Consider the following 20,522-nt stretch of genomic DNA (forward strand, 5'->3'; position numbering starts at 1 on the left):
AGGTAATTCGGACGCTGCTTGTGTAAAGGTAGTAGCCGATTAAGCTTTGGAACTGCTGGCTGCGCCAGCGCAATAAAACTTTTTCGTGCGACTGCAGTTCTTCTCGTCTTCTTTTCTTTGCCTTCGAGTTGAAATTCCCCAGCTAGGCCGCTAGTTGCTAGTCGCCTTTTTTTTATTCGAATTTTTTGTCCGGAAAACCCTCACGGATTTACAACAATGCTAATACATTTGCATACTCGATTGTAAATTTGTAAACAAAAAGTTCACAACTCCGCTTATAGTGCATGTATCCACGGCAGAATTTGTACTGTGCTGACCAGTCGCAAACCGAAAATAAAATATATAAGAAATAAAGAAATTAATTTGTAAACATTGCGAAAATGCAAATCACATTTGAATTCGCATATGCTCACAAGCAAAACGTAGAGTATAGCGGAGAGCGTCGATAGAAGCTTATCTGGCCTGCTCTCGCATACAGCCTACCTGCATAGCGGTAACCCTTTCTCGTGTGCACCGAATGCGTGTGAAGACGGAAAAGGAGAAGAGCGACTGGAAGCACTCCGTTAGGTGAAGTTTGGCAACGCTGCAATTGCGTACAGCTAACTTCTCGAGTCAGAGTTCTCGCTCATTTCATTTTTGGCACTGATAACGTTCGCATGCAAACCGCTGCTGATCGTAGTAATAGTAGTGGAAAATTTTCAACCGCGTGGCCGAAAATTGTAAAGTGTTTTCTGGCAAGGAAAAGGAGTTCACCAGTGCAGAAGGAGTTTCGGAGAAACGAACCAAGCGCAAGGGGTAAATATTTCCGTGAAAAGTGCAAATGAAAAGGCAGTGTTTAAGTGCATATTTTTGTGTAGGAAAGAGACGGAAGATACGTCGGCCGGCAACTTCAGCGCCAGAGCTGCAGCATTACGCCAGTTCTCGGGTGTTGGTCACCGGCTGGTGGACCGTTTTGGAGGCTGCTGGCCAAGATCAGTGCGACAACCGCCGTATTGTTTTGGACGAGCCGCGTGTAGAGTGCCACGTTTTGAGGTTGGAATCGACCTGCGCGTGAGCACGCCCAACATAAATCGGACTTAACCACAATTTTGAGAGACACTTCGGCCGCGACAACCGTGTGCCACATGGAGGTTCGGATTTAACCTTAATCCGACCTGCCGTTCCCAATCAGCCAATCCATCCCAGGCGTGGTGTCGGAGTACCCATGCGGGTTAAGCTACCCTAAGGAACGCGAGGAGGAGGAGAAGGAGCTACGAGCTCCTGCAGAAGTAACGACGATCGGTTGACCGCTGGTTTTGCTGCCGTAATTAAGAGGAAGAGACGAATGTGAGGCGACGCTAGCCTACTCTTTGCGCGCACGTGCCACGTGCGGCACCATATCCCAGAGCGGGATGAAATAGGGAGAACAGACCTTTCGTCTGGCATGCGAAGACGCCAAACCCTTCGTATGCGGTGAATCGAACAGGAGACCTGGAGGAGAATGCCGCAAGGAGGCATCGCCATGAGCAGAGCTGCAGCCAATCAACGTTGACGTGTGCTGCAGATCATTTTCTTTGTTTAGGGATTTAAAGCCAATGTGCTGAATTTGTAGATTTAATTCTTTGATAATTGCGTAGACAATATACTGTTTGTATTCAAGTAATGTAAATTTAGGGTCGTTTGAGCAACACAAAAATAATATTTGTCAGAAGTTAACAACATTTCTTGATTAAATCTAGCACAGCGTCTTCAATGGGCCCACCGAACCTGCTTCAACCGGATTTGTGAGTAAGTGAGATCTCTCCTTATAAAAACATATTGATTTCTGACTTTACAAATATATTCTATTTTTGTGGATGCATTTTTATAACGATACGCCATATAATTAGTCGAATGACATTTAAATATTTTTACGATTCGATTAAAGTAAGTTTTAGTAGCATTATGGTTATGAGTTAAATACATCGTAAGCAACAATAAGAATTTAGGAGCGAATAAGAATTTGTAGACGATAAGATGATGCGATTTGAAAACCTTTTGTTATTGTTTTGGGCATTTGGCCAATATGATCGAATTTATGCGATTCTTTGTTTTGATTGATTGATCCTTTTTCCAATATGTTGGAGTAATTTAAATTAGTTTTCGTGGATCGATCTTGATGCTGCCGCAATGTGAATTAGAATTATAATATAAGAATAAACTTTGATTAAGGGATAACCGCAAACATAATCTCTCGAGTTATCATGGCAGGGAGGGTACAGAAAGGGATGGCGAATAACAGCTAGCCACCCCTACTCCTAATGTTCTCTTGATTAGCTTACTGGTCCGTCCGCGTATACCAGAATCCGAATATATCCTTTGTTGTTTTGAACTGTAGATTACAGTTAGTGCACTTAAAACTTTTCTTTTGCGTAGTGCAGAGTGTATATAGGGAAGATGAGGAAAACCCACGACAATCCGACGAGCTTAGCAAAGAGCAATGCTAGAAGTACACGAAACCGAATCTCCTTGTACACTAGGTTACCCTTAACCCGGTGAACACAGGCCAGGGAGCCCTGACGGGCAACCGACGATCCTAGTCTGGCTGACATAGAAAGACAAGGGAGAACCGACTAGCTGGCTGGCTACTACAGTACTTATATTAGTTTTTAGAAGGCTAATACATTTGCATACTCAATTGTAAATTTGTAAACAAAAATTTCACTGCTCAGCTAATAATGTCTGTATCCACTTCAGAATTTGTATTTATAATAGTTTTGACACGGCTAATACATTTGCATACTCAATTGTAAATTTGAAAACAAAAAGTTCACAACTCAGCTAATAATGCCTGAATCCACTTCAGAATTTGTATTTATATTAGTTTTTACACGGCTAATACATTTGCATACTTAATTGTAAATTTGTAAACAAAAAGTTCACATCTCGGCTAATAATGCATGTATCCACGGCAGAATTTGTACTTAGATTAGTTTTTAGAAGGCTAATACATTTGCATACTCAATTGTAAATTTGTAAACAAAAAGTTCACAACTCAGCTAATAATGTCTGTATCCTCTTCAGAATGTGTATTTATAATAGTTTTTACACGTCTAATACATTTGCATACTCAGCTAATAATGTCTGTATCCACTTCAGAATTTGTATTTATAATAGTTTTTACACGGCTAATACATTTGCATACTCAATTGTAAATTTGAAAGCAAAAAGTTCACAACTCAGCTAATAATGCCTGAATCCACTTTAGAATTTGTATTTATATTAGTTTTTACACGGCTAATACATTTGCATACTCAATTGTAAATTTGTAAACAAAAAGTTCACAGCTCAGATAATAATGCATATATCCACTTCAGAATTTATATTTATATTAGTTTTTACACGTCTAATACATTTGCATACTCAATAGTAAATTTGTAAACAAAAAGTTTACAACTCCGCTTATAGTGCATGTATCCACGGCAGAATTTGTACTTATATTAGTTTTTAGAAGGCTAATACATTTGCATACTCTATTGTAAATTTGTAAACAAAAAGTTCACAACTCAGCTAATAATGCATGTATCCACAGCAGAATTTGTACTTATATTAGTTTTTACACGGCTAATACATTTGCATACTCAATTGTAAATTTGTAAACAAAAAGTTCACAACTCAGCTAATAATGCCTGATTTCACTTCAGAATTTATATTTATATTAGTTTTTACACGTCTAATACATTTGCATACTCAGCTAATAATGTCTGTATCCACTTCAGAATTTGTATTTATAATAGTTTTGACACGGCTAATACATTTGCATACTCAATTGTAAATTTGAAAACAAAGAGTTCACAACTCAGCTAATAATGCCTGAATCCACTTCAGAATTTGTATTTATATTAGCTTTTACATGGCTAATACATTTGCATACTCAATTGTAAATTTGTAAACAAAAAGTTCACATCTCAGCTAATAATGCATGTATCCACTTCAGAATTTATATTTATATTAGTTTTTACACGTCTAATACATTTGCATACTTAATTGTAAATTTGTAAACAAAAAGTTCACAACTCAGCTAATAATGCATGTATCCACGGCATAATTTGTACTTATATTAGTTTTTACATGGCTAATACATTTGTATTCTCTATTGTAAATTTGTAAACAAAAAGTTCATTACTCAGCTAATAATGCATGTATTTTGTAACGGAACTGCCTTTTGCCAGGGCAATGCCGGGCTAGCTCAGAGTGGCCCATCGGGTTCGACCCGATGCCCGCAGTCCGCACAATCGAATACCGACAAAATATCGGACGTCTCGACTAACACTATCGCTGACAAAACTCACATCACTACGTAAAAAATGTAAACAAAGACTTGGACGACAATTTGGACGAATTGGTGGCTTAGATGTGTACGCCACGACGCACCCCCCCATCCAGTGATGCCTCCTGGTCATCTCGGGGCATCACCCATTCTCCGGCGGACCGGAGTCTATTCCAGGCGGTCTCGCGACCGACTCATCTCCCCCAGGTAATACCACTTATTTTCGATTAATTTTGCTTTAATACTTTATAATATTTCGATTTCAGGTAGGCTTACATAAACATGGCAGAGTACGTGTTTGTAACACAGGTAACACCTCACTTGCTCCCGGCGAGAGCGTGGCCTCAGCCAGGGATGCGCTCGCGCCAAGGCTGCCAAGCAATTGTTTCCAGATATCGCGGAGGAGAAGCGGCGCTCCGCTAACACGCAACAGGCCACAACCTGGCCAAAATAATTTGCTACTTCCAACCTGATATCCCTACTGGAGCTCCAAGAGAAATAAAAGGGGAGAGGGTTCTACTTCGATTTTTTGTCCAGCTTCTTCACCCCGAATCGGCCCTATTGCAGCCTTGTGTTGCACAAATCCCGGACCCAGGGACTACGACAACGCAGAGGACAAATTACGGCGATACGTGAGTTTACAAAAAAAAAAAAATACATCAAACACTAACAACTATTAACAAAGTTTTATGCACAATATCTTATATTTCCGGCTGCGGAGAATCAATGGCTATTGATATGGGGCATGCAAAACCCAGGCGAAGAGACTACGGTCAGGATTGGCGGCGAAAATATATGACTCCGACCACTTAGGTTAGGGCCGGCCGATTTTAATCGGAACGGACTCACCGCTGTCCTCCAGTTTATGTTGGGTTTGCCGGTTGCTCCCGGTTTCGCCTGATGGTGGCTTGTGCCGGCGGCCGCTGCTGTGCAGGTGCGCTGGGACCTGGTGTCGCGCGGTGGTCTCGGGAAGTGAGGTCTCGCCCAGACAAAATCCACCTAATGCTCGGAGACGCGAATGCACCAACACCAAGGAACACACGGCCACGCTGTAAGAAAAAAACCATATATTTTCTTTGACAATCACTATGGCTATTTTCCTTCGCGCCACTTCACTCACGTTTTTCTTTTTTAAATATTAAATTTCACTTTTTCTAGATGCTAACGCGCCGGCTGACGTCCCGCTAATCTCCCCCTCTTCCAGTCTCCTGGCCCCCTATATAGGCTCCGTTGTCCGAGTTCCCATTTTCGGCTTACCGTAATCTTGGGGCGCTCAGTGCAACGGCCTAGTGAAAAGGATAAAAACCCTTTCTCTTAAGTTTGGTATTTCCCGGTTCGCTCACCAGTCCCTGCCTCCCCCTGTTCCTACCGACCCTAGCTCTATCGATAGCCCTCCAGCCCATTCCGACTTGAAATGCAACAATTTACGGCAGAATTTGTACTTATATTAGTTTTTACACGGCTTATACATTTGCACACTCAATTGTAAATTGTAAACAAAAAGTTCATAACTCAGCTAATAATGTTTGTATCCACTTCAGTATGTGTATTTATAATAGTTTTTACACGGCTAATACATTTGCATACTCAATTGTTTTTTTTTTTTTTTTTTTTTAGGCTTTGCTTTTATTTATTGAATCTTCTCATTTATGAGACTAACAATAAGTGTATCAAATCTTACAATACTACCTAACTAGCAGTCATGAGACTGGTACAGAGAAAATGGCCCTGACTAATTATGGCTGGGTTGGATGGTCGTTACGTAGTAGGCGGCTTCTTCTGGAAACTCGTATCAAGTCCCTTGCTAAAGGATTTGGATGGGTGGAGAGTTTTTCCTTGTAGGACGCTTTTTGTTTTTCTATTTCGTTCTTAACTGCAGGAATGCCGAGATCCCTGTGGATGTGTTCGTTGCGAATATACCATGGTGCCCCAGTGATAGTTCTCAGGATTTTTGATTGGGCGCGCTGTATGATGTCTAGATTAGTACTGCACGCGTTCCCCCAGAGCTGGGAGCCATACGTCCATATTGGCTTCAGTGTGGAGTTGTAGAGCAGGACCTTGTAGTCCAGACACAGGGGCGATCGGGAGTTTATGAGCCAGTGGAGGCTGCTGGCTTTTAGTTTTAGATGAATTTTCTTGCATTCAATATGTCTTCGCCATGTTAGGCGTCTGTCCAGGTGGACGCCCAGGTACGTTACCACGTTGACTTCGGGGATCTGCGTGCTGTTCAGGTAGAGCGGAGGGCATGTTTGTCTGTTCAGAGTGAACGTTATGTGCTTACACTTTTGTTCATTTATTTTAATACGCCAATCAGATAGCCACTTCTCGACTACCTTGAGGTGGTTGGCGAGCTGGGTTGTTGCCCGGACTGGACATCTGGAACGGCTGAGGATCGCAGTGTCGTCAGCGAAAGTGGATAGTGTTAACTGGTCGCTTGTGGGGATATCCGCTGTGTATAGGACAAATAGGGTAGGCCCAAGTGCGCTTCCTTGTGGAACTCCAGCTTCGATTGAATAGGTGCCGGATGTTGTTGCGTTGCACCTCACTGCGAAGACTCTGTTGTAGAGATACGACTCAAGTAATTTGTGTGTGTATGCCGGTAAGAGTGTTTTAATTTTGTGCATGAGGCCATTGAGCCAGACGCGGTCGAATGCTTGAGAAACGTCTAGAAATATTGCACTGCAATATTCTCGATGTTCGAAGGCTGTGCGAATTTCTGATGTTATTCTGTTAACTTGCTCTATAGTTCCATGTTTTTCTCTGAAGCCAAATTGATGAGCTGGGATGATGTTGTGAGCTCCCAGATAAGGAATTATGCGCTTTAGTAGGCATTTTTCAAATAACTTGGACAAGCAAGATAGTAGACTTATTGGTCGGTAGGATGATGGAATCGTGTGGTCTTTTCCGGGCTTCGGTATCATTATAATTATAGATTTTTTCCATTTAGTTGGGTAGTGGCCGAGACTTATGATCCCATTGAAGATTTTACAGATGACCTCAATAGCACAATTCGGAAGTTCAATTATCATTTTTTGAGTTATTTGGTCATCGCCGGGAGCCTTTTTCGGCTTCAGTTCCCTGATGACCTTCGTGATCTCGTTCGGACGAAATGATGTTGGAGTAGATTCCGTTTCAGTTTGGTTTTGCGGTAGTTCAAATGGATGTGCTGCAGGGTTCGGCTGGAAAACGCCCTGGAGGTGTGAGGCAAAAGTTTCGGCTCTGTCTTTGTCGCTGCGGGCCCAACAACCAGATGATTTTCTAATCGGGGTAATGGTTTCAGTCGGAGAGCTTAAGTTTGGGTGAGCTCTCCATAAGGGATGCTTTGTGCTGGTTGACGAGAGTTTTTCAATATATCTTAATTGTGCTTTTTCGGCATCTTGCTTCAGGGCCCGGCTTAGTTTGCGTGTGGCTTCATTTAGACGTTGCTTTGAGCATGGCGATCTATTGTTTTGCCACGCCCGTCGCAGACGCCTCTTTTCTTGGATAAGCTGTTCAATCTGCAGGTTCGTTTTAAATTTGATTTTTTGCACATCCTTCTGTTGTGGTGTTGAGATCCTGGCTGCAGTCACAAGTACCTCTTCCAGAGCGGAGGTGGTGGAGTCGATGTCGGCTTCAGTATTGAGCTGGGGGGCTAGCTCTATGTGGGAACTCACATACTTTTTGTATTTCATCCAATTTGTTCTGTGCGACGTCAACCTGTGAGAGCGATCCGTAGTTTCTGGGCTTTGAAGGAGGGTTATCAATAGCGGCGAGTGATCTGAAGAAAGGTCCGGAAGGGCCTTGGCGTTTATTAGATTGCGTGGGATGTTTTTTGTCACCGCAAAGTCAATTAGATCAGGTATCTTTCTGGGGTCTGCTGGCCAATAGGTGGGGCTACCAGGGGAAACGTAGTCCAGTTTATTTCTCACATTGATGAGAGCGTTATACAGTTGTCTTCCCTTGGGGGTCACGAGGCGGGATCCCCAATGCGTGTGCTTGGCGTTGTAATCTCCTGCAGCTATGAAACGATCTCCAAGAGAGTTGTAAAAGTCCATAAATTGGCCTTCAGAGATTGTAAAGCGAGGTGGGCAGTAGACAGCAGCAATGCAAAGGTTGCCGTTACCTGACTGCACTTTAATGGACGTAGCTTGCAAGTAATTTGTTGCAAACCTTTGGTGGAAGTGGTGTTTGATGCGTTCTCTGATAAGGATGCCGGTCCCGCCGTGGGCTTTACCATCTGGATGATCTGTGCGGTAGAAGGTATAACCTCTTATATGAAAGTTGTATCTGCTTGTGAGGTGCGTTTCAACCAGTAGCATGGCGTCGATGTGGTTTTCGTTTAGAAATTGTGTTAGTTCAAGTTTATGCCGTGAGACGCCGTTGGCATTCCACGTGGATATACGTAGATTGGACATTGATTATTTTGACTGTTGTGCTACGAGCAGCTGTATCACCATATTCTGATTCTGGACGAGCGTTTGCATGGTCGTTTTCATAAATGACATGAGTTCCATCATGCTTTGTTGCATGGTCACCATCATGGATTCCATGTTGTTTTGTGGCTGCTCTGGGGCCTGCTGAGCATTTACTGAGTTTGAGGGGAGTGGATTTTGCATACCTGTCCTTAGAGCTTCGGCGTAGGAGATACCCGTGGGGGCATTTAGCGGACCAAAAGAAGATCTGGCTGCTTTGGCAAAAAATACATCTGGAGTAGTTTTTGAATTAAAATACACATTTTGTGTATTTTGTTGGCGTGTAGCTGTCGCTCTTCGCATGCGACTCTTCAGCTCCTTGTAGACCATACAGCCTCTGTAGTTAGCTGTATGGTTTCCTCCGCAGTTTCCACATTTTTTCGTGTTGGGGTCTTCTTTGTTCGCAGGGCAGTGTGCGGAGTTGTGGAAGTCTCCACAGACTACGCAGACTGACCGAAGGGTGCAGTATGTCCTAGTATGACCATACTCCTGGCAATTTGTGCATTGCACAGGACCGTTGCGTTTGTGAGGTTCTTCCACGGTGATTCTTCGATGCAGTAGGAACTGCAACTTGTAGATCGGGTGAACTTCATTCTTCTTTAGGGCTTTGCTGTCTGGCTCAAGTTCGACTTTGAAGAGAGGTTGCGGCTTTTTGTTTTTGTTGATAATGTTGCTAACATTCTTGGCAAAGAAACCCTTGCCTTTCAGGGCTTCTAGTATCTCGGAGGGGGCGACATCTGGTTCAATTCCTTTCAGCACTACTTGCAGTCCCTTGCTGCTTTTTAGTTGGTAGGTGTAAAAGCTCTTTTTTGCTTCCTGCAGGTAATTAGACACAGCTCGAAAGTGTTCTTCTGTTTTGGTTTGAACTTTGGTTTCGCAAATGTTCCCTTTAATAATCGGAACAACATGAAAGTTTCCGTCCCCGACCACCGCAACAATTTTGTTGACCAGGGCGTTTGAACTTTTCTCCCTTATATATATAGGTGGGGGCTTTGGCTGTTTTTGAGTCTCCTGCTCCAGCTCTGCTTCATTATTCTCACCAGCTGCTAGCGGAGAAAATTTGTTGGTGTTGTTTGGGTCGTAGCTTTTGGTGACACGGTTGATCTTAGGCTTGTTACCAACCGTGTTATGGGGGCTAAGCTTACGCTTAATTTGGATGTAGCGATCCATGCCAGTCTGTATGGCCGGAACCGCTTGTTGCTTATCGGAGCTCACGGTTTTTGTTACCATTGTATTTTGCGCTGCGGCCGTTGGCACCGATTTCGCAATATTAGTATTTGGTTTAGTTGTTGCTGTTGCTTTTGATGCGTTTGCAGAAATTGCAGCTCTGCTTGTTGTTGGTGCGTCTTCCATCGAAGCCGCTGGTGGTGGGGTTTGGCATTGGGAGCTCCAAGATGTAGGAGCTGGAATAAGTAGGGCGGGAGAGCAAGAGCGCGCTCTCGTGCCGTCGGCGGTCAGTAGAGCCGGGTTGGGCTTGGTAGACGTTTTTTCTGCTTCGATGTCGCGAGTTGAGAAATAAGAGAAAACACCGTTTCTTTGGTTTACAGAGGTTCTACGCTCATTCTTTTGATCGCCGCTCATTATTTTGAGCTTGTTACGCGTGGCACCATATAAATGAACTTTGCAGCTCAAAAACACGTCTCACGCACTAGTGTCCGTATGTCATACGCACTGTAGGGCTTGGCCTAGCTGACAGTACGTAGTTTAGAGTTCCGAATTTACTTTTTCACCATGAAAAAACACTTCGAGAATAAACCCCGCGTAGCGGTCGTCCGTAAGCACGTCTGCACTCGATGAAGGTCGAATGCAAATGTACTCAATTGTAAATTTGAAAACAAAAAGTTCACAACTCGGCTAATAATGCATGTATCCACGGCAGAATTTGTACTTATGTATATTAGTTTTTAGAAGGCTAATACATTTATTTGCATACTCAATTGTAAATTTGTAAACAAAAAGTTTACAACTCAGCTAATAATGCCTGAATCCACTTCAGAATTTATATTTATATTAGTTTTTACGTCTAATACATTTGCATACTTAATTGTAAATTTGTAAACAAAAAGTTCACAACTCAGCTAATAATGCATGTATCCACGGCATAATTTGTACTTATATTAGTTTTTACATGGCTAATACATTTGTATTCTCTATTGTAAATTTGTAAACAAAAAGTTCATTACTCAGCTAATAATGCATGTATTTTGTAACGGAACTGCCTTTTGCCAGGGCAATGCCGGGCTAGCTCAGAGTGGCCCATCGGGTTCGACCCGATGCCCGCAGTCCGCACAATCGAATACCGACAAAATATCGGACGTCTCGACTAACACTATCGCTGACAAAACTCACATCACTACGTAAAAAATGTAAACAAAGACTTGGATGACAATTTGGACGAATTGGTGGCTTAGATGTGTACGCCACGACGCACCCTCCCATCCAGTGATGCCTCCTGGTCATCTCGGGGCATCACCCATTCTCCGGCGGACCGGAGTCTATTCCAGGCGGTCTGGCGACCGACTCATCTCTCCCAGGTAATACCACTTATTTACGATTCATTTCGCTTTAATACTTTATAATATTTCGATTTCAGGTATGCTTACATAAACATGGCAGAGTACGTGTTTGTAACACAGGTAACACCTCACTTGCTCACGGCGAGAGTGTAACGGCCAGGAGTTCGAATTTTTAAAACGAATATTTAAAAGCTTCAAAAGTTTTTTATAATAGCTGAATTAAAAAAATTAGCTATATTAAAATCTGGCATCGCTGAAAGAAAATGGCTTATCTTAAGCTTGCTCTCTTAATGCAGGTGCATTGATAAGCGCAGCCAACTTTGGTCCAGATAAAGCTTTCTGAGCTTATCTATATAAACCACCCACGCGGCTTTATTCGATCTTTTCCGGCCAATATAATAAAACTCCGCAGACATCGATCTTGTGTTTTGTGCAGTGAAAAATAAAAAAATTCAGGTTACATCCGTTTGCGCACATTTTTTTTATACACAATTATTATTGCGCCCCAGAGCGTAAATAAATTGCGCCCAAGCGCTTTATTTAATAAATTGTGCCAACGGTTGGAAAAGTGCTTTCAGTTTTGGGAGACAAATTATCTTCTTGGCTTCAACTTCGAGTTGGCCAAAGAAAACTCCCGGGCGAACGGTCCGGAAAACTGCAAATAACCCTTGCAGCCTTTTCTGAAAGGTATGGGTTTTTTTTTAAACGGCAGAATTAAATTGCGTTTTTCTAACGCCAAATTTATTTCATATTAGTGTTGCCTTTGGAAGCTGAAAAACTCTCCCAACTACGGGAAAAGAAGAAAATTACATTGGAAAAATCTTAAGTGAGGAAAACCGTCCATTTGGATCCCGGTTTGAGGAAAAGTCAACCCGAAATCCGCACCTGGCCAGCCCCTAAATCCGCACCTGTCCCCAGCAGCGAAAAGCACAGGGCAGCGGTAGCGCTTGGTCCAGCGACGCCGGCAGAGGCAGAGCAGAGGAATGATAAGGCGGAGGCAGCGATCGCACCACGCGTTTTAGGAAAAGGGTTTTGTTGTAAATAAGTGGTTGTTGTATTTCTAAGCTTGTTTTGCATTTGATTTTCTTTTGTTCTCTTTTGCTCGGCAAATGCATAAAAAGTAAAGAGAGTGTTGCGACGTAGAAATGACCTAGAATTAAATTAAATTAAAATGCCAAATTAAAGTCGATAGAAATTTTTTTTCCATTCTTCCGCTAACTTAAAGTTTTAGTAATTAAAAAAAAAAAAAATATTACATATGAGAAGTTAAATTCAATTTTTTAAAGCTTTTGCCCCCCTTAAGCCTTATGATCATCATGTAACCCCGCTGGAAGGCCTTTCAACGATGGAAAAGTAAACGTGTGAGTAATGCCTTAAACAAAAAAAAAAAAATATATATATATATATATGCTAGCTTTAAGTTGAAATTATCTTCTCCAAAATATTGCGTGAATTAAGTACTAATAATAAATAATGAAATAATTATTTTGATACACAGAAAAAAAAAAAATTAATTAATTAAAATATAGTCTATATAAAATAAAAATATATATATATATAACAAAATTATTAGAAATACATATTGAAACAATAAAAGTAAGGAAATAAAATAATCGTAATATAGTCAACCAATTTAAAATGCCATAGATCATTTTTTTTAATTAAAATTATTATTAATTTTTTTAAATGTAGCCTTTAAAAATTTTCTACTTTATCTCGCACCTTTCGCGCATACCCAGCTGTCCTTTTATAAACAATAATGAGCCTACACTGAAGAAAAATAGACAGAAGAAAAAATCTATATATATAAATTAAATAAATAACAAAATAAAATCACAATCAATATGCAAAGCTAAAGCAAACTAAAATTATTATAGGTAAATAAATAATTCAACAACAACCTTTAAAAAATGTAAACTACGCTAAAAGAAAAAGAATTTTCGTAAATTAATAATTCCCTTTATTTTCAATAATCCTATACAACAAAACAACATGAATTAAAATTTATTATGTATTAACAATTTTTCGTTTAGGTTTAATTTAGTAGCTTTAGGGACTACACTGTAAGAATAAAAGGGATAAAACTTTAGAATTCGATCATTTTTGGAATTATTTCCGGATAATGGATTTGTTCATTTATTCAGACTTGAGTTTTGTTGTGTTTAGGCAATGGAATATATTGTTAACGATTACGAATTAAAATATGGAGAATTGAAATCATGATGTGCTAAATTTTATTATGTTCTGGATTGACATGGCAACTTAAAACTCGTCGGAGGAATGTTTTGGGATCTTCCGTAATTTTTTTCGCTTCGAAGATCATGGTTGGGTAGGGTACAGACAGCGAGAGTCAAATATCACCTAAGACCTTGCTAATCGTCTATAGTTCGCAGTCCGATTCTAGTTATTTTTTTCCAATGTGTTTGCTTTTAGTATTGGTTGATTTGGTTTACTTCATGGAGTTGAGCTCCTGTTTATAGTGTCAGTAGGAATCCTAAAAATTAAAGGTTATGTGAATGTGGAATGGAAATGGCAAAAACCCACCCCAAACGCCCAAGAGCTAAGGCACAAGAGGATTCCGCCCGTCATTCTTCCGGACCCGAAGAGAGTGAGAATGAGAGAGAAGCCCCGAAGACCAGTAATATATTTTCTTCCTTTGTCACACCTCACCCGCACGTTACATATACTTTTTGGCGCCCGAACGTGGGGCGGGGAAGAACGTTGTATAGATTTCTTTTGCCCCGAATGTGAGGCAGGAAAAACGGTACATATACTTTTTGGCGCCCGAACGTGGGGCGGGGAGGAACGTTGTATAGATTTCTTTTGCCCCGAATGTGAGGCAGGAAAAACGGTACATATACTTTTTGGTCCCCCCCAAAATATTTTTGTTGAGTATATTTTGTTCGAGTTTCTAGTAGTACTACAGCTGAAGTAAGTTAGATCTGATAGGTCTTAATACCGCTAAATAGTATTCTAGGAGGGAAGTCTGTTCACTGGCCTACGAATATGTTTATTCAGACGGGATAACGTACGAGAACCAGGGAAAGAGCGTATCGTTGAAGAAAATGTAGAATTCCAATGGGTCTTATACAGTTAAGAACTTGGGTTCATGCTCATCAAGAAAAATTGCTCGTGTTACTTCGTGATTTGGAGTTCAATTAGTTCATTTCGGAAGATGTGAAGTCGTTATTTGACGAAGATAGTTTTGGAGAATATTGCGCATTCGGCTGAGATCAGATGCCAGTACTCGATTATCGCGTTAGGTTGAACCCTTTCTTCATGATGAAAATTTAACGATCCTGAGACCCCAAAGACACCTCTGAGATGAATTTCGAGATACAATTTGTTTATTTTTGCACTTAGGTAACTGTTGTCTGGAACTCGTTTAAATGCTACATCGCTTTACGTGCCGAATGGAAACCGCTAGTAAGATTGTAAATCAAGTATTTAGTCTCATTTCAGTTTAGTTTCAATAGCCCAGAAAAACGTAAATTCCTTATCGGATACTGCAAGCTAGGTTATTTGCTCCGAGTTTTTTTTGTTGCCAAATTAAGTCAAATCCAGAAGTTAGAAAATTGAAAATGCCAGTTGTAAATACTCCGCCACGCGCCTCTTCAGCGTTGAGGGAAAATAACTGTTTATTATGCGCCACAATATTGGATAACACCAATCCGTGTTATTTACTCACGTGTGGACATGTGTTTCATAAAAATTGTGTAGAAGCCTGGTTGACAGAAAATACAGTATGCAGTATTTGTAGTGTCGCCATTATTCGAGATGAACTTAGGGTCGTGGTAGGCAATTGTTCGCCACCCAGACCTCAGCAACCTGCACCTTCCGCGGTACGAGATACGCGAGGTGTTATGACGCGAAGCGCTAGAGCTCTAGCTTTAGCAGAAAATCCGAATGTCAATTCAATTCAAAACCCTCCAGTTGAACACGTAGGAGAGGTTAGTCCTCAAGCCTTAGATGGTAGTAACAGCACCAATCAGGGAGAGGTCATTGCTGAAAGACCTTCTAGAGGTAGGCCTCGTAGCAATAGGCAAAACCGTCCCCCTAATAATCGTCGCAGTCAACCTGTAGACTACAATACCATTCAAGAGATGATAGAACAGACGATCAGTAGAGTTATGGCTTCCTTGAATGTTAACCAAACACCACAACGCAACCCTTCAGTTGTAACAGGGAGTAGAGCATCACCTGTATCTACACAGAAAAAATGGTAGAACGAAAAAATCAAGAATATTTTTCTTGATTTTTTCGATGTGGTGGATTAAAATTTTTAAGTACGATTCGGGGTTAGACAGTCGAGTTAATCCCGTTTCGGGATTAAATGACAAATTAAGCCTAAAAATTCTTGAATCAATCCCGTTTCGGGATTAAAATTACCAATTAAGCCTAAAAATTCTTGAATCAATCGCGTTTCGGGATTAAAATGACAAAATGAGCGTAAGAATTCTTGAATTAATCTCATTTTGGGATTATAGAGGCATAATAAGCCCAAACATTCTTGAATTAAGCCTAAATATTCTTAAAAATTTGGTGAGAGCAGCAAATCTATTTTTAGCTCAGAGAGATAACATTTTTGCTCTTTCCTTGAAACTGTATGTATTCGCGTTCCCGACATTCTCTTTCACTTCTCACTAAGAACTTTAGAGGGATTAAATCAAGGATTTTTGGGATTAAAATAATTAAGAATTTCGGGGACTAAATCGAGAAAATTTTTTTTTTTTTTTAAATTAAATTTTAATTTAAATTTTTAAATTAAAATTTAAGAATGTTTGAGATTAAATTAAGAAAAATTGGGATTGAAATTTTTAAGGTTCGCGGGATTGAATCAAGAATTTTCGAGATTGAAAAAATTAAGTATGTTCGTTCTTATATTAAGAAAATCCGACCTTAGCTCGAAATCATGCCCAGTTGGGATTGATTTTGGCGACTTTATCCCGGATTTTTTTTTCTGTGTAGTAGTTCCTCAGGCCATTCTCGACAGACCATAGATATCATGCAAAAATGGGGTGTATCCTTTGATGGATCCGCAGATGGATTAGGAGTTGAAGAATTCATTTACAGAATCTCTTCACTTACTAAGAAAACACTGGAAAGTGATTTCTCAAATATGTGTGATCATATACATGTATTATTTACTGGGAAAGCTAAATCATGGTATTAGAGATACCATAAACAAGTCGATCAAATTATTTGGTCAGATATTTGCGCCTCTCTTCGTCAACATTATAAAGATTATCGATCTGACTTTATGAGTATGGAACTAATCAGAGCGCGCAAACAAAAACATGGAGAAAGTTTTTCGTCCTTCTATGAGTCTGTAGTGACTCTAATCGATAACGCTTCCATTAGGCTTGAAGAAGAAGAGCTGGTGGAAATTTTAAAGAGTAATCTGCTTCCTGAAACTAGGGACAAATTATTATACCATCCCGTACATTCAGTAGGACAGTTACGTCGCTTGGTTCAAATGAGAGAAAACTTATCTTATGAGATAAACGCTCGTTATGAATCCGGGTCTAAATCGAAACAGTTAACTAATCGTCGTCAAATACATGCTTTGGAAGAGAATATTTCGAATGAAGTAGAAGATTCCCAATTCAATGCGGAAGTAGACGCGGTAGATAACTCGAAAGCCAATTTCAAGTGTTGGAATTGCGAAGAAGTAGGTCACATTTGGGAAAATTGTAAGTCCCCACCGCGTATATTTTGTTACGGCTGTGGAAAGGTTAATGTGTATAAGCCACAGTGCCCAACCTGCCTGCAAAAGAAATCGGAAAACCGCCGAGCGGGGGCATCCCACAACATAAGGAGCCCCCTAGCAATGTAATCCAACCTGGTCAAGCATTGTTTAATAAAGTCTCGAGACCAGAATGGTTCACTGCTGGAAAATTGGCAAGTGATTCTTCTGAATCGATTCTATCCACTATTTCTGAAAAGTCAGAACCAAATCTATCTAATATTCCATTAAGACATAGATCTTACCAAGATAGATTAGACAATTATACTAGAGTCAGACGTCGTATATTCAAAGAAAATGCGAGTAGACGCACTCTTAGATTAAAATCATATTGTGCTGAAATTAAGAAAAATAAGAAACTGCAGATCTCTACTATTTTTAATAATTCAACTGATCTGAGAAGTTACGCTGAAGTGTCATTTTTGAATTACACCGAATTAGGTTTACTAGACACAGGAGCAAATATAAGCTGCATAGGAGCGGAATTGGCCAGTGTTGACTTTTCTAAGTTTCCCCAATTTAAGCAAATAAAATCCAGCGCAAAAACTGCTGGTGGAGAAAACCAATCTATTATAGGATTGTTGGAAGTAGATATGCACTACAAAACTTTCAAACGACCCATTAAACTATATATCATTCCAAGCCTTAAGCAGAAATTGATATTAGGCCACGATTTTTGGAAGACGTTTGAATTAGCACCCAATATTATCGGTTCGTTAGAGACAGATAATATAACCTATGAATCTGTGGCAAATGCTTATCCATTGAGTCGCAAAGAGATTCAAAAACTTGATGTAGTAAAAGACCTTTTTCCAAAAGTGTCTGAGACATTAGGTCGTACCTCGTTGATTGAACACCATATCGAAGTTGGCAACGCAAAACCAGTAAAGCAACGATTTTATCCAGTAAGTCCAGCTGTAGAGAAACTGTTATATGAAGAGATTGATCGCATGTTGAAATTGGATGTGATTGAGCCCTCTAGTAGCGCCTGGAGTTCCCCAATGAGACTTGTAGTTAAACCAAACAAAGTAAGACTTTGTCTGGACGCCCGAAAACTAAACGATGCAACCCAGAAGGATGCTTATCCTTTACCCAGCATCGATGGTATTTTTTCTCGGTTGCCGAAAGCAAACATTATTTCAAAACTAGACCTCAAGGATGCATATTGGCAAATTCAGCTGAGTCCTGAGTCTAAAGCCCTAACAGCTTTTACTGTCCCTGGTCGCCCATTATACCAGTTTAAAGTAATGCCGTTTGGATTATGTAATGCCCCATCTACAATGTGTAGATTAATGGATCAGATTATTCCACCTGATCTTCGCTATTGTGTATTTGGTTACCTGAATGACCTTTGTGTCGTCTCAGAAGACTTTTCTTCTCACATTGAAGTTTTGGTCAGGCTTGCAGAACAATTTCGAAGAGCTAATCTTACTCTTAACCTGGTGTAATGGACCCATAGAAAAACTTTTTTTTTTTAGTATTTTTTTTTTAAATTAAAATGATACGCGCCTAAAAATAGTAGCGATAATTAGTATCGACCTCTTATCTGGCAACGTCTTAAAAATGACAGTTGAAACCACCAGCTGGTGAATACCGAAGTGCAAATCGGTGAAGGGTTCTTCGGGTCTCCAGCTTCTGGCTTCGATCTTTTCTATTGGAGTCGTCAAGCTGAGAAGTTGGTCCCGAACCCAGCAGGGAAAATATACAAGAGAGCATATGCACATGTGCTCCGGACCCTAATCCCACTGCTATTTCGGCATCGGTTGAAAAAGGCCATCAAAACGCCAATCTACCGGCTGCCAAAGATTGCCGTGTCGGCAAGGTAAATATTTTTTATAAAAAAAATGTCCAAGCCGATCGACATATAATAATATTTTCTTTGCACGTGTAGGTCACGCTTATTTTCTTCGACTACACGGCGAGAAATCGCTAGGTCGATTGAGCAGAAAAAATACAAGAAAAGGAAGCACTGGGTAAATATTTCTAAAAAATTCCTGGGCTCGTTGGCACAAGATTAATTATTTTAATTCCTGTAGCTAAACGAGGAAGCAGAGCAGATTGGTTACGCTATTCAGCGCCGGCCAAAAAAAGGCGGCCGGAGCAGCTATCTCTGCTGGAGAAAATTTATTTGGAGTTCGCAGCAGCTTGGAGCAGAGAAAAACCCACAAAAAGTGACCCAAAAAAAAAAAAAAAATAAACGTGTGAAACACATTGCAGATTAAAAAAATTAAAAAAATTAAAAACCCTTAAAATCTAGTGATAAATTAAAAGTTAACGAAGACGCGGAAATGGGTTAAAACATCTCATAAAATAAACGACTAGTTAAAATGTAAAATCTTCAAAACCCGACCTCAAAGCGAAAAAAAAAAACATGCAGAATAGTGTAAAAACATATATATAAAACTTATTTTTTTTGTTGTTCAATTAAAAACCAATAGAGTTAAAACCATATCGAAAACATCGTCATTTTTACCAAATCATGAAATTATGAAGTGTCTCAAATCCGATAAGAAATATAAAATTTAAAATAGGCATGTAAAAGATGTAAACGGTGTAAAAACAATGACAGTGGTAGTGATGGTGATGCATATGAGCAGTCAATATGATAGGAAAAAAAAAACAAGAGCGTGAGCTTAGCAAATCCAACTAATATCGTACAGTGTAATAAAAAGTTTCGTTGCCAGTAAGAATACAAAAAACAAATTAAAACGTAACTAAACACAGTAAAATAAAATAAATAATATATAACTGTATAAATAATATCAAATATGAAAACGTAACTGAAAAAAAAAATTTTAAATAACTTCTACATATTTTAAATATTAATCAAAAAAAAAAAAAAACAAAACAAACAAACAAATTAAGATTATGCGGCTATATTTTTAATTTTTAATTTTTCCCTAATACACACCAAAACCTCATCGACAAGAAGGCCTTCTTCGAGAACAACAAAGTGGGTGAGTGAACACAGAAAACAACTTATGTCGCCCAGTGTACAGGCTGATTACCGGCTTTAATGCTTATCAGCATCGATTGATTTTTGTTATTTTTCCAATTCCTCTTTTTTATTCTGATTCATGTTATCATCGTAAATTTAAAGCATTTAAATGTAAAGCCAAAACATGCGCTACACTGAGAAAATTAAAACCTAATTATTTTGTTATTTTGCATATACATATTTTCTTTTTTCAGCAATAGAAACTGTTTTATTGTAATTGTGCGATGTAGGTTGTTGAAGCTAAACAAAAAATCAAATAATAAATTATAATACCCTGCAAGGGTATAATAAATAAAATTATGTAGACCCAAAACAACAAAAAAAAAAACAACAAAAAATAAAAACAATTAAATGGACATAGTTATATTTTCATAATATTTTATAGCATCATAATTAGGCACCACCTTACCATTATCATTGTTTTAAACGAAACAAAATAGAATTAAAAATGACACTGAAAAAAATTTAAATGATTAAATAAATAATTATATTAACATAAGTCAATAAAATAGGCTATGTAAGG

This window comes from Drosophila kikkawai, unplaced genomic scaffold (genome assembly GCF_030179895.1).
Source record: "Drosophila kikkawai strain 14028-0561.14 unplaced genomic scaffold, DkikHiC1v2 scaffold_132, whole genome shotgun sequence".
In the NCBI taxonomy this organism is placed as follows: domain Eukaryota; kingdom Metazoa; phylum Arthropoda; class Insecta; order Diptera; family Drosophilidae; genus Drosophila; species Drosophila kikkawai.